The 12,745-nt window shown below is 43.4% G+C and overlaps 1 protein-coding gene across 1 annotated transcript in view; it reads right to left on the bottom strand.

Moving 5' to 3' along the window:
• Positions 1-669, bottom strand: part of dhx9 (DEAH (Asp-Glu-Ala-His) box helicase 9) — a 73,752-nt gene extending 73,083 nt beyond the window's left edge. Inside the window, exon 1 of the mRNA XM_060830309.1 lies at positions 584-669. The gene's annotated coding sequence lies outside the window, so the exon portion shown is untranslated. The remainder of the gene's footprint in view (positions 1-583) is intronic.
• Positions 670-12,745: the final 12,076 nt, after the last annotated feature.

Genomic DNA, 12,745 nt, shown 5'->3' with positions numbered 1-12,745 from the left:
TAACGACAATATTTGGTTTAATCACATGGAGATGGGAACGAGCGTGACAAGATCGCGAAGGCAGTTTTCATTATGACCATGAGTACACGAATTTGTAAAGACGTTTTCAAATTAGAATATTTTTGTGTTACACACACAGTAAAATAAGTCTTGGTTATTGAAACAAAACACTGTGTATACTGGAAACAAACAGGGAAAATTACGGAGGTGGTGGAAGTACTGAGCTCGCGTTTCGAGTCCAATTTGACTGTTAGGAAAACAAGAATCAGACATGGACTCGAAAATAAAAACTGATCCCCTCCCTCGAGGTCCAAATCTCAAAACTTCAATTTCTGCAGCTGGTGCTGGGAATATAGCAGTTCCCGGAGACCGTCACGGTGACAGCATTAACTGGGGAGAAGCTCCAAAGACCATTCCCCGCGCAACTTGCAGCGAGGCCGGACACCGCCGCAGCTCCGGTACCGGCCGGCACCAGCAGCTGAGGGGAAGGAGAGGTATCCGCAGTCAGCAAACCCCACTCTCAGCTATCTCTCACCCATTTCCCACACACGAGCTTTAAGTAGAGCCCCCAGGCCCCACTTACCGTAAGCCGCCACCTGTACTTCGTAAACCGCAGCTGGCCTCCGAACCGGGATCCGGGACAACAAAATGGCGTCCCCTTCCCACACCCGCCCCCTTAACCAAAAGACAGCCGCTTCCACAAGGTGGGGGGAATAATTCTCCACACATTCCTTACGTTTTACAAAATACCAATTGTTTTGAAGGCCGGAAATGTTTCCCACTTCAACAATACACCTATGTTGTGGTTTTTAAAATTCCAATACCAAGCTCGATTAGGTTTCACCTCTTGTTTTGTTTTGTTCTCCAGTTCACTCCCCCTTCTCCAGTTGGTTTGGTCAAGGACAATGTCTGATAAAAAGACGTGTGTGAGTTGGTGCTGCATCAACAACTGCTTTTATTTGTAACGCGCCTTTAATTAAAGAGAAAATACATCACAGCGATATTAGAACAAAACTGTACACAATCATGGAAAGTATTATTAATACAAAAACTTAACCAAGAAAATGGAGTTCTTCCTCCACCAACATCCATATATTTTCCACATTGCTGGTCTTGCCCCTTTCCTCTCCTACAGAGGACCACACGGATTTCCCCTTCAATCTTACACTAATTTTCAGGTTTAACATGGCTATGATACATCCCCCTCCCTTTCAATTTCCTTGCAAACCATTCCAAAAACCTCATCTCCTTTCCTATAATTGTTCTACGTAAATACGGAAGATGGAGCCCCTATCCTTTTACCTAATCTCTTCATCATTATTCAAGGCCATCAATTTCGGCGAAACAGGATTGCCTGTAACAATTTTAATCTGGCGTACTCGGAAATCGAATGAGGTTAGATAATCACTTTGCAGTTTGTTTTGTTCAGTTCACAAGCATAAAACCAAATTAGTAATCACCAATCACTTTCAATCTGCATTTTATTATACATGTGGTAATTTATGTTCCTCCTGCTCTTCCAATGAAGCTCGAGGAACCTAATCTTAAAGGGTTTTGCATACGAATCCATTTGGTAGAGAAAGTGGTAGAAGTGCGTACAATTACAGCATTTAAAAATCATTTGGATAGGTTCGTGAATAAGAAAGAGTTGGGGGCTGTTTAGAGGGATCTGGGTTAAATTCAGGCAATGGGACTAGTTTGGGAAACGTAGTCAGTATGGACAAGTTGGAGTGAAGGATCTGCTTCCAGGCTGTGTGACTCTATGATTTTTTTTCACATTGGGCTTTTTCCATTTAGCGTTTTCTAGTCTCAAAATACTTAATCAATCTCAATCTGTAATTTCAAACTTATTTTTATATTTGTTTTATTTTTCAGTTATCTCTTTTATTTGCTTTTGTTATTTTTCTAATTTTCCTGGTTTGATAAAATGTTATTTTTCCCTGGAAACCTGGTGAGTATATTCAACAAATTATTTCAGCAACTGCAGTAGTTTTGGTTTTATATTTGTTTCTAATATGTCCCTCAAAAGAAGGAACAGAGGTAGGTCAAACAGTACATTGGAGATGGATGAATAGGACTTAACTTTTGTCAAGTCATAGCAACAGCACTTCTTGCAGTTAAATTGTGAGACTGTCCAGGAATGCACTGGTAATAGCAAAGGCTAAAAGTCTGGAAGACAGTCTCAGAAACAGATGACCTAACACTGACCACACTCAAACAATGTTACAGAGGTAATCTTAATAATTATTGTCAATTCTGTCAGCTGTGCCTCATTGTGGTCTGCCCACCTCTGAAGCATAAAATTCCAAACTTTAAAACCAATAGACAAAGGAGAAATTAGGCCACATTTCAACCTATCCAGTCTGCTCCACTATTCAATTATGGCTGATAAGTTTCTCAACCCAATTCCCCACCTTATACCCTTAACACTTGATCCCCTTAACTCTTGATTCCCCTTAACAGTCAAGGAACAATATATATCTACCTCTCTACTTCATTCTTAAATACACTTAATGACCATACATCCACAGCATTTTTGTGGCAATGAATTCCATAGATTCACCACTGTATGGTTGAAGATGTTTCTCTTTTTTGCCATTCTAAAAAGGTCTTTCCTTTATTCTAAGGCTATGCCCTCTGGTCCTAGTATCTCCTACCAATGGAAACATCTACTATGTCCAGGCCATTTAGTATTCTGTATGTTTCAATTAAATTTCCCCTTTCATCCTTCTAGTCCCATCAAATATAAACCAGAGTCCTCAAACCTTCTTATGTTAAGCTTTTCATTCCTGGGACCATTCTCTCAAACCTCCTCTGAATATGATACAGGACCCAAAACTGCACACTATACTCCAAATATGGTCTGATAAGAGCCCCACACAGCTTCAGAAGTACATCCCTGCTTTTATATTCAAGTTCTCTCAAAATAAATGCTATCATTGCATTTGCCTTCTGAACTACTGACTCACTGCAAGTTTACCTCAAGAGAATCTGGACTAGGACTCCTAAGTCCCTTTGCACTTCAGATTTCTAAATTTTCTCCCCAGTTAGAAAATAGTCCATGCCTCTATTGTTCCAAATCCAAGACCTCACACTTTCCCACATTGTACTCCATCTGCCACTTCTTTGCCCAATCTCCTAAATTGTCCAAATCCTTCTGCAGCCTCCCCATCTCCTCAATGCTATCTATCCCTCTATCTTTTTATCGTCTGCAAACTTAGCCAGAAAGCCCACAGTTCCTTCATCTAGATTGTTAATGTATAAAGTGAAAACTTGTGATCCCAACACTGACCCTTGCACAACACCACTTGTTACTGGCCTGCCAGCCTGAGAAGGTTCCTTTTATCCCCACTCTCTGCTTTCTGCCAGACAGCCAAGCTTCTATTCATGCTAGCACCTTGCCTCTGACCCCATGGGCCCTTATTCTACTCAGTAGCCTCTTGTGCGGCTTCTTGTCAAAGGCATTCTAATGTCCAGGGAGATAACATCTGTTGGCTCTCCTTGTCTAACCTGGTCATTACTTCCTCAAAGAATTCTAGCAGATTTGTCAGATATGACCTCCTCTTAATGAATTCATGCTGACTTTGCCCACACACTTCCAAGTATTCAGAAATCTCATCCTTCACAATGGAGATTCTAAGATCTTGCTCATAACCAAAGTCAGGCTAATCGGTCTATAATTTTCCATCTTTTGCCTTACTCCCTTGTTTGAACAAGGATCTTATGTTAGCGATTTTTCCAGTCCTCTGGGACCTTCCCTGAGTCTAGTGATTCCTGAAAGGTCACCACTAGCACCTCCACTATCTCTTCAACTATGTCCCTTAGAACTCTGGGATGTAGTTAATCTATGCCAGATAATTTATTCATCTTCACTCCATTCAGTTTTCCTAGCACCTTCCTGGTGATGGCCACCATACTCAGCTCTGCCCTCTAACTCACTTAATTTTTGGGATAATATTCATGTTTTCCTCAGTGAAGACTAGCATGAAGTAATTATTCAGTTCCTCAGCCATTTCCTTATTCCCCACGACTATCTCTCCAATGTCATTTTCTAGTGGTCCAATGTCCACTTGTGCCTCTCTTTTGCCCTCTATACTATATATCTAAAGAAACTCTTAGTCTTCTTTATATTACTGGCTAGCTTACCCTCATTTTCTGTTGGTCTTTGTAAACTTCCCAATTCTCTGGTTCCTACTGCCCTTCACCACATTATATGCTTTCACTTTTGCTTTTATGCTATTCCTGACTACCCTAATCAGCCATGGTTGCCTCATCCTTCCTGTACCATGTTTCTTTTTCCTTGGGATTAATCTCTGCTGTGTATCTTGAATTATTCCCCAAAATTCCTGCCATTGCTGTCTTTCCTGCTAGGCTTCTCTCCCAGTCAATTCTGGCTAGCTCCTCTCTCGTGCCTCTGTAGTTGCCTTTATTCAGCTGTAATACTGTTACCTCTGATTCTATTTTCTCCCCCTCAAATTGCAGAGTAAACTTAATCATATTATGATCACTGCCTCCTAACGGCTCACTGATCTTATGCCCCCTTAACAAGTCTGCCTCATTGCACAACACTAAATCGAGTATTGCCTGTTCCCTAATGGGCTCCACCCCAAGCTGCTCCAGAAAGCCATCTCATTGAACATTCCACAAATTCCTTTTCTTGCAATCCACTATCAAACTGATTTTCCCAGTCCACCTACATATTGAAATTCCCCATGATCACTGTAACTTTGCCTTTCCTACACATCTTTTCTACCTCCTGGTGTAACTTGTACCCCAGCTCCTGACTACTATTTGGATGCCTGTGCATAACTCCAACTATAGTTTTTTTTTTAACCTTTGCGGTTCCTCAATTCTACACCATATGACCCTACGACGTTTCTTACTATTGATTTAATTTCTTAGTAATAAGGCAACCGCACCCAATCTCCCCACCAGCTTACTTTATCGATAGGATGTATATCCTTGAATATTCGGCTCCCAATCCTGATCCTCTTGTAGCCACTTCTCTGTGATGCCCATCATGTCATACCTGCCAATTTTGATCTGCGCCACAAGCTCATTTGCCTTATTCCTTATACTGTTTACATCCAGATATAACACCTTCAGTCCTGTATTAACAGTTCCTCTTCACATTGTCATTCATTTGTCCAGCATGTTTGAAGTTTAATTGTTTACTCTGTCATATTAGTGTCTGTGCTGGAGATTTTAATAACCTCGTCTGAGTTCTGCACTCTTAGCACCTCCTTTAATTTGGGTTTTCTAATTGAACCCTCCCCCTCCCATTTAGTTTAAAACTGTTTACAGCCCTAGTTATGCAATTTGCGAGAACTCTGGTCCCACCATGGTCCAGATGACGACCATCCAATCAGAACAGGTCCCCTTCTTCCCCAGTACTGGTGCCAATGTCCCATGAATTCAGACCTATTTCTCCCACCAATCTTTCAGCAATGTAGTAATGTGCTTAATCTTGATGACCCTGTGCCAATTAGCTCATTGCACAAGAAATATTGCAGAGATTATTACCTTTCTGGTTCCACATTAAGTTCCATTCGAGGGCTTGAGCACAAAAATCAAGGCCAATGCTTCAATATAAATACTGAGGGAGTGATCAGTATTCCAGGTGCAGTCATTGGATGAAATGTTACACTATTTTTCTGCCTGATCAGATGGAATTTTTAAATTCCTTCATGGCATGTGGATGTCATTGGCTAGGGTAGTATTTTCAGGTAGTTCTGGGATAATGCACATTTTGGCAGCACGATTTAGCTATAGTGTTGCTGAAGAATTAGGGAATGGTATTTTGGGGAATTCTTAGTTTAGTTGGTAATAACACAGTTCCAGTGAGGATCAATTCATGTGCTTCATTCTGTGCGTGTAAGGCTGGCACACCAGAATCTCCATGTCATACTACTCATGAGCCAATGCTTTTGCTGTTCTATGCATGCACTAGTGTGCAAAATTGGTGCCAGTATTCATGCTGTTCTGTGCATGCTTCCATGTCACTATGCCATTTCTGCGCATGTACAATGTCCACACTGAAGTCACTATGCCATTCTGTGCATACACAATGTAAGTGCCGTTCTGTGCACTTGCTCATGACAGCTGCCGACAGAACAGCTTTCTGTGAGAGGTATTGCTTATAAGAGCAGCTTTCTTATTTTTAAATGTATTGTGTTAAACTTGCTTTTGTTTCATTAATAAATATGAATTCAGCCTTCATTCAGGCTTGGCACTAGACATTTGGGCAATTATGATATATTTTGCTGGTCTGTCCATAATCCCACTTTTCCTATAGGGCTCATTATTTATATTACGCGATTTTTTTTGTGCGGTTTTGCTGGAACACAACTACAGTGTTATATGAGAATTACCTGTATTTCCCATTCCTGATTACCCTAGAGAAAGTGGTGGTGGAGTTGCCGCCTTGAACTTGCTGTTCTTGGCTCTCTATACACAGCTGTTAAGAAGGGAGAATCAGTGGGTGACCTAGAGAAAGTGAAGGAATGCCACTTGTTGCAAGTTAGGATCATGCAAGATTGTTCGAGGGAACTACTAATGTTGTGGTGTTCCCATTTACTTGCTGGCCTTGGCCTTCTCGGTGGTAGAGGTAATTAGTTTTGAAGGTACTGGTGAAGGAGCCTTGATGAAGAAGTACTGCAATGCATCGTGTAGGTAATACGCACTGCTACCATAGTGCACGAGCAGTGAAGTGGGCAAGGGTTGAACATGGTGTACAGGACAGCAGTGAAGTGGACGGTTTTATTCTCTAATGGTGTCAAGCTTCTCAAGTGATATTGGAGCTGCAGTGAAGTAGAGAGGATTATTCTATTACAATCTTGATTGTAGCTTATGAATGCAAATGTGTTGCTGGTCAAAGCACAGCAGGCCAGGCAGCATCTCAGGAATAGAGAATTCGACGTTTCGAGCATAAGCCCTTCATCAGGAATAAGAGAGAGAGAGCCAAGCATGCTAAGATAAAGGGTAGGGAGGAGGGACTAGGGGGAGGGGCGATGGAGGTGGGATAGGTGGAAGGAGGTCAAGGTGAGGGTGATAGGCTGGAGTGGGGTGGGGGCGGAGAGGTCAGGAAGAGGATTGCAGGTTAGGAGGGCGGTGCTGAGTTGAGGGAACCGACTGAGACAAGGTGGGGGGAGGGGAAATGAGGAAACTGGAGAAATCTGAATTCATACCTTGTGGTTGAAGGGTTCCCAGGCGGAAGATGAGGCGCTCCTCCTCCAGCCGTCGTGTTGTTGTGTTCTGCCGGTGGAGGAGTCCAAGGACCTGCATGTCCTCGGTGGAGTGGGAGGGAGAGTTAAAGTGTTGAGCCACGGGGTGATTGGGTTGGTTGGTTCGGGCGGCCCGGAGGTGTTCTCTGAAGCGTTCCGCAAGTAAGCGGCCTGTCTCCCCAATATAGAGGAGGCCACATCGGGTGCAGCGGATGCAATAGATGATGTGTGTGGAGGTACAGGTGAACTTGTGGCGGATATGGAAGGATCCCTTGGGGCCTTGGAGGGAAGTGAGTGTGGAGGTGTGGGCGCAAGTTTTACATTTCCTGCGGTTGCAGGGGAAGGTGCCGGGGGTGGAGGTTGGGTTGGTGGGGGGTGTGGATCTGACGAGGGAGTCACGAAGGGAGTGGTCCTTGCGGAACGCTGATAGGGGAGGGGAGGGAAATATATCCTTGGTGGTGGGGTCCGTTTGGAGGTGGCGGAAATGGCGGCGGATGATACGTTGTATGCGGAGGTTGGTGGGGTGGTAGGTGAGAACCAGTGGGGTTCTGTCTTGGTGGCGGTTGGAGGAGCGGGGCTCAAGGGCGGAGGAGCGGGAAGTGGAGGAGATGCGGTGGAGGGCATCGTCGATCACGTCTGGGGGGAATCTGCGGTCCTTGAAGGAGGCCATCTGGGCTGTGCGGTGTTGGAATTGGTCCCCCTGGGAGCAGATGCGGCGGAGACGAAGGAATTGGGAGTATGGGCTGCCCCCTGTAAAAATGCCATCCCATACTCCCAATTCCTTCGTCTCCGCCGCATCTGCTCCCAGGGGGACCAATTCCAACACCGCACAGCCCAGATGGCCTTCTTCTTCAAGGACCGCAGATTCCCCCCAGACGTGATCGACGATGCCCTCCACCGCATCTCCTCCACTTCCCGCTCCTCCGCCCTTGAGCCCCGCTCCTCCAACCGCCATCAAGACAGAACCCCACTGGTTCTCACCTACCACCCCACCAACCTCCGCATACAACGTATCATCCGCCGCCATTTCCGCCACCTCCAAACGGACCCCACCACCAAGGATATATTTCCCTCCCCTCCCCTATCAGCGTTCCGCAAGGACCACTCCCTTCGTGACTCCCTCGTCAGATCCACACCCCCCACCAACCCAACCTCCACCCCCGGCACCTTCCCCTGCAACCGCAGGAAATGTAAAACTTGCGCCCACACCTCCACACTCACTTCCCTCCAAGGCCCCAAGGGATCCTTCCATATCCGCCACAAGTTCACCTGTACCTCCACACACATCATCTATTGCATCCGCTGCACCCGATGTGGCCTCCTCTATATTGGGGAGACAGGCCGCTTACTTGCGGAACGCTTCAGAGAACACCTCCGGGCCGCCCGAACCAACCAACCCAATCACCCCGTGGCTCAACACTTTAACTCTCCCTCCCACTCCACCGAGGACATGCAGGTCCTTGGACTCCTCCACCGGCAGAACACAACAACACGACGGCTGGAGGAGGAGCGCCTCATCTTCCGCCTGGGAACCCTTCAACCACAAGGTATGAATTCAGATTTCTCCAGTTTCCTCATTTCCCCTCCCCCCACCTTGTCTCAGTCGGTTCCCTCAACTCAGCACCGCCCTCCTAACCTGCAATCCTCTTCCTGACCTCTCCGCCCCCACCCCACTCCGGCCTATCACCCTCACCTTGACCTCCTTCCACCTATCCCACCTCCATCGCCCCTCCCCCTAGTCCCTCCTCCCTACCCTTTATCTTAGCCTGCTTGGCTCTCTCTCTCTCTCTTATTCCTGATGAAGGGCTTATGCTCGAAACGTCGAATTCTCTATTCCTGAGATGCTGCCTGGCCTGCTGTGCTTTGACCAGCAACACATTTGCAGCTGTGATCTCCAGCATCTGCAGACCTCATTTTTTACTTGTAGCTTATGAATGGTGAGATAGGAGGTGAGTTCTTTGTTATTGAATTCTTAGCTTCTGAGCTGCTGTTGTAGCCACAATATTTATATTGTGTTAGAACCCTTCTCTATTATTCACTTAGTTTCATTTTTGTTCTGTTCTCAATTTTGATTTGCAGCTGTGAACTGGGAATTTTGAGCTGAAGGTGACTAGTGGACTTTGTGAACCTGCTTGTGGAAAAGAACAGACCTACCAAGTTTTGTTTGTTTGTTTGTGAGGTTAGACCTAGAGGCTAATTGAAGGCTGACTTTTGATTTAAAGGGTTCCTACCACCACAAAGACCCAGGAGGAGCATTGTGTTGAAACAGATAGCAAAATTTGGCTAAGAGCAATGTCAATAGCTGGGAATTGATGCTGTATTCAAGCAAATAAGATGTTGAATGGTAATTCAGGTCTCAGGAAAAGTTAGACATTCTCTCAGGGCGGGTTGAAGTTATGTTTTTTTAAAAAAAATTGAGATGGGTTTTGCTGGTAGTGATACAAAGATTTGAAAGCTCCCTGCTGAACTCCCCACACCTCATAGAAAACAAAAGAGTAGAAAATGGAGTTATAAGAATTACTATCTTTACCTGAGTGAACTTAAAAAGGTGGTCATGATCAATGTTTCCAGAAAAGCAGTCAGACAGTCCATATTTATGCCTGTGAAATGATAACATCAAACATTTTAAGTAATGACCAGTTTTATTATTTTCTTTATCCCTTCACTGTTTGTTTGTGTGGATGAGGGCTGTAAACAAATGTTTCAGGGTAAAAGCATACACATTAATTAGGTTAACCTGGTTTTTTGCAAATGACGACTGCATATTTAAGAAGTTCTTAAATTTTTTGTTTGAGATACAAAACTGGTGTTGGGAATTAATTATTTGCAAAGTCAGAGATGATTTATTCAGAAGTCTAGTTAGGAACTGTTGCAGTATCTACCAAGGGTCTTTTCAAGGGCTAAATTTTTACTGTTTGGTGAATTGAGACAGACTTGGTTCAGCTTTGACTCTATGCTGTAACAATCACTTTTTTAGTTCAATTTCTGGCCAACGGTGGCCCTCATGATGTTCATAGTGAGACACTCAGTTTTGGTAATTCAGTTGACAAGGGGCAATACTTTGATTTCTTTTCCTTGTTTGAGATAGTCAATGCTTGGCACTTGCGTGGTACAAATGTTACTTGCCACTTATCAGCCCAAGACTGGATACTGGCCAGATCTTGTTGGATATGGAAACAGACTGCTTCAGGACCTGAGGAGTCATGAATAACACTGATCATTGTGAAGTGGAACTGTTCATTGCTGATGGAAAAGGTTGGGAGGATGTAAAATAAACTATTTTGAAAAACAGCAGGAGAGTTATCTTGGTATCTTGGCTAATACTTACACATCTGAATTTTTTTTTAAAAATGGTCTGGTCTTTATCAAATTTCGGTTTTGTGCTCATCACTGACCTTATAATCAGCTGCTGCATTCAAGTTATTTCAGAAAGCACTTGAGACATCTGGGGATTGAAAGCATATGTAAATGCAAGTCCTTTTTTAAGATAGTGTTGATTAATTTTAGGGCATTTGTTAGCTTGAAAGCTTTGGGAAAAAAAGACTCCACCCAATAACTTATAAATGACTCTCTCCAGGAGAAGATAGGCACTTGTTCCAGTTCATAATTAAATCAGTTCTACAGGCCATAGCCATGTAACATAGACCCAGTTACTACCTTGTAGGAGATATTATTACTTACTTTGTCACTGTTAATTAGTCTTAACTAATGTTACCTAGTAACCTTGTATGGGCAGCACAGTAGTTAGCACTGCTGCCTCACAGCACCAGAGACCAGAGTTCAATTCCCGCCTCAGGCGACTGTGTGTGGAGTTTGCACATCCTCCCAGTGTCTGCGTGGGTTTCCTCCGGTTTCCTTCCACAATCCAAAAATGTGCACGTTAGGTAAATTGGCTATGCTAAATTGCCCCTAGTATTAGGTGAAGGGGTAAATATAGGGGAATGGGTCTGGGTGGGTTATGCTTCGGCGGGTCGGTGTGGACTTGTTGAACCAAAGGGCCTGTTTCCACACTAAGCAATCTAATCTAATCTTATGATTGTGTAATAAACTCTCAATACATAAGTACGTTGCTCTTCAGATTTACTCATGGTTGAACTTTAATTACTAACACTCATAATTCCCATATTTCTGCATTACAAGGAGGGTTGGTGATTGCATTTTCTCTGTATAGAGTTGGCTTTCAGAACCAAGTGCCAGCTGCAGACCTTTCTTCCAAAATCAGAGTGCTGGAGAAACTCAGTGGTTGTGGTAACATCTGTGGTGAGAGATGCGGAGACAAAGTCTTGAGTTCGATACAATTCTTCTTCAGAACTGGACTGGAAACATTGACAAAGATATGTCAGAATGAAATAGTTAAGGGGAAATCTTGTTTAACTAACTTATTGGAGTTCTTCAAAGAAGCAACCTGTGCTGTTGATAAATGGGAACTTGTGGATGTACTAGATTTCCAGAAGACATTTGATAAGGTGCCACATCAAAGATTATCACATGGCCAGAAGACTAGCTGCCTAATAGGAAGCAGAAAGTGGGAATAAAATCATCTTTTTCAGACTGACAGGATGTCATGAGTGATGTGCCACAAGGGTTGGTACTGGAGCCTCAACTTGCAATATTCATAAACGATCTAGATGAAGTGACTATGGGTATGGGAGCTAAATTTCCTGATAACACAACTCAAAAATGGCTAGGAAAGTGAATTGTGAAGAGAACATAAGGAACTTACAAAGGGATATAGATAGATTAATAGAATGGACAAATATCTGGACTACAATTTGAGAAAGAATGAATTTATCTATTTTGCGAGAAAGGGCAGCATTTTACCTAAATGGTGAATGGCTGCAGAGCACTGTATCCTAGTGGAAGAATCATGGAAGATTGGCGTGTAGGAAGACAAAAAAATAGTTGTTTTTTTTTTGTGAGGGGAGTTGAATGCAAGAGTATGCTCCAGTTTTACTGTGTGGGTGAGACTGCAACTGAATTACATGTAAAATTTTGGTCACCATGCTTGTGTTATGACCTGGAGATAGACACCTAAATCAAATCCGTTTCCCTATTCCTATATTCATAAGTGAAATTAAAAAAACTCAAATGATACTCAATTGACCCAATAGCACCTAATCAGAACTTTTAAACAATTGAAACCAGACAGCAACTTTATAGGTTAAGCAAAAGAATCAACAATTTATTTAGATAGTAGCTTTAAGTAAAAAAGTGAGGTCTGCAGATGCTGGAGACCAGAGCTGATGAAGGGCTCTGGCCCGAAACGTCGAATTTCCTGTTCCTTGGATGCTGCCAAACCTGCTGTGCTTTAACCAGCAACACATTTTCAGATAGTAGCTTTAGCAAAGCAAAGTTAGTCAAAGTAATCTAATTAAAGTCTATGATCTAAATCCATGATTTGGAGGTATTGGTGTTGGACTGGGGTGTACAAAGTTTAAAAATCACACAACACGAGGTTATAGCCCAACAGGTTTAATTGGAAGCACACTAGCTTTCGGAGTGTTGCTTCTTCATCAGGTGAT

Source organism: Hemiscyllium ocellatum, chromosome 9 (genome assembly GCF_020745735.1).
Source record: "Hemiscyllium ocellatum isolate sHemOce1 chromosome 9, sHemOce1.pat.X.cur, whole genome shotgun sequence".
Taxonomy (NCBI): domain Eukaryota; kingdom Metazoa; phylum Chordata; class Chondrichthyes; order Orectolobiformes; family Hemiscylliidae; genus Hemiscyllium; species Hemiscyllium ocellatum.
The sequence above is the reverse complement of the archived record's forward strand: the minus strand, read 5'-3'. Positions and strand labels throughout refer to the sequence as shown.